This window comes from Aquarana catesbeiana, linkage group LG02, assembly GCF_042186555.1.
Source record: "Aquarana catesbeiana isolate 2022-GZ linkage group LG02, ASM4218655v1, whole genome shotgun sequence".
Classification (NCBI taxonomy): domain Eukaryota; kingdom Metazoa; phylum Chordata; class Amphibia; order Anura; family Ranidae; genus Aquarana; species Aquarana catesbeiana.
In genome coordinates, this window is record NC_133325.1 from 385,173,780 (window position 1) to 385,176,376 (window position 2,597).

The 2,597-nt window shown below is 38.0% G+C and overlaps 1 non-coding gene across 1 annotated transcript; it reads right to left on the reverse strand.

The window, feature by feature from the left end:
* Positions 1 to 1,922: 1,922 nt before the first annotated feature.
* On the reverse strand, positions 1,923 to 2,141 carry LOC141130897 (small nucleolar RNA U3). The gene has a single exon (XR_012242539.1). It is a non-coding gene; the product is annotated as a small nucleolar RNA U3 (small nucleolar RNA).
* Positions 2,142 to 2,597: the final 456 nt, after the last annotated feature.

Below are 2,597 nucleotides of genomic sequence, written 5' to 3' on the forward strand. Positions count from 1 at the left end.
CTTATCTGTCCCTCCGTTCTCCCCCTCCGTTCCTCCGTCCTCCCCCTCCTCCTTCCTTTGTGTATGGATAGAGTCAGCTGACTCTGTCCATTCACATAACTGAAACATTGTAATCTTCTGTGATTACGAGATTACAATGTGTCAGTTTATGAATGGAGAGAAGCTGCGGTCTTCTCTCCATTCATTGTCAGTGCAGCTGACGCTGCAGAGAAAGGGACTGGGGATTCTCTATCCTCTGTCTCTTTCTCTGTCTCAAGGGGGAGATATCAGAGGTCTGTTAAGACCCCTGATATCTCACCAAAGCCCCCCAAAAGGGCTGATTAAAAAAAAAAAAAAAAAACAATAAAGAATAAAAGAAATATTATTGTAAAAAATAAAAATTGTAAAAAAAAAAAAATAACACACACATACAACGTTCACCCCCTCCCCCCCCCCCCAAAAAAAAAAAGCAAGCACTGTTAAAAAAAAAAAAAAAAATGAAAAAAAAAACACTGTCACGTGACATTAAAAAAAAAGTATCGGTAATCGGTATCGGCGAGTACTTGAAAAAAAGTATCGGTACTTGTACTCGGTCCTAAAAAAGTGGTATCGGGACAACCCTAGTTGATTTCCGCCGTGCACACGTGCAATAGGCGGTCAAGAATTTTGTCAGGCAAATTCCTCCGTGCACTGATGTCAGCCACTGAAGGGATGTATGACGCGTTGAGTGTGTGCAGTGCGCGCGGCTTGGAGCTCCAGCTGATTCAATGTCACAGGAAGTGACGCGGGTTGCACATTGTGCCAGGTTGTCACAACACCGGTCTTCTATGAGGTTTTTCCTGCTGTTTACCACTCTGAATAAGATGCTCCAGGATATTGATACAAGGCTCATAATGGCTTGATTTCTGGTGAGTGCATAGAGTGGTGAAGGGATACCACAGCTCAGGAGCACTGTGTAACACTCTGGACTTCCAAGGATATGATTATATGCTGTTTTATTTTCACTCTCTGATGAGTGTCTTGGTACACTAGGCTGTCACCCTTTTGCCTAATAGGATTGATTACACTTGAGACCATTATCATTCATCTACTCAATATATGGACATTCACTAAATACTACATAGCGCTGCACTTCCTTTGTTATTAAAAGTAAAATAAACAAAAAAAAAAAAAAAGTTTAAAGTGCCCCCGTCCCCACATGCTCGCCAACAGAAGTGAACACATACATACGTCACGCCCGCATATGTAAACGGCTTTCAAACCACACATGTGAGGTATCACTGCGAATGTTAGACTGAGAGCAATAATTCTAGCCCAAGACCTCCTCTGTAACCCTAAACAGGCAACCTATAAAAATTTTTAAAGCGTCGCCAAATGAGATTTTGAATTATATAGATTTTAGAGCGTGACATGTTAGGTATCTATTTACTCGACGTAACATCATCTTTCAAATTATACAAAAAAATCTAAATTTAGTGTTTTGTTTTTTTTTATTCATTAAACTGTTTTTTTCCAAAACATTTGAGTTTGAAAAATTGCTGCACAAATATCGTGTGACATAAAAAGTTGTAACGACCACTGTTTTATTTCCTAGGGTCTCTGCTAATAAAACATATATAAGGTTTGGGGGTTCTGAGTAATTTTCAAGCAGAAAATTATGATTTTTACCCGCTATGGAAAGTGACTTCCTTTCCCTTTACACCTGAATGGAGCCCTATTGGCATCCTTGACAGGGTGGGTATAATAATAACTAAAAGCATGAGCAGACAATGAAGACATTAGCAACAGTTAATTTAGAATTTCCACTTTTAATAATTTAGGCAGAAAACAGGAAATCTCACTCTGCTAACTAGAAAAGAGACAACCAAAAAGTATGTACTACATATCTTTGAGATACCATGTTCATTGTATAATACAATCTATTATTAAGACCCAATAAAACAATCACTCAGCTTGTGTTTCTTTCCTCCTTGCCTCTAAAATAAAAGCAAAGAACGGTCATCAACAACAAACAGCAGCTACAATAAGAAGCAGCACTGTATGTCCACTTCACGCTCAGAAAGAAACACTTGCGCTCTTCATCGTGATTAGTGAGTTTGAACACTTTAGAGCACATTTCGACAGTCAAAAACTATAGAAATGATCCCTGAAAGTATAGTCTTAACCTCAATCTGTGTTATTCAAAGTGCACATGTTACGAGCACCCATTACAAGTTGTAGTGACCTTTAACATACAAAAAAAATAAATAAATACTCAAATCACTCAACAAAGTTACCAATATCATTCCCAAACACTAAACTGTTTCTGAAATGTGTTATCTGTATTTCTAATTACATAACATGTGTCTTTCTACGTATTTATTTATACTCTGATTTCAATTATCTAGCTTACAAGTCCTTCAGTCACAACATTTGCATATCCGGCATCTCTTAACCAATTGAAGTTCATCCCGCCCCCTGTAGCTCTTACTAATGAAGTCAGGAGAAACTTAACTCCTGATCAACCTTAACAGATCAACATTTCTCTCTGTTGTGGGATAAAACATCGGTGAGTATTGCAGAGAAGTAATGAATATGGTTTTGTTATTTATTCTCACTGACATATGCTTTTGCGGAAA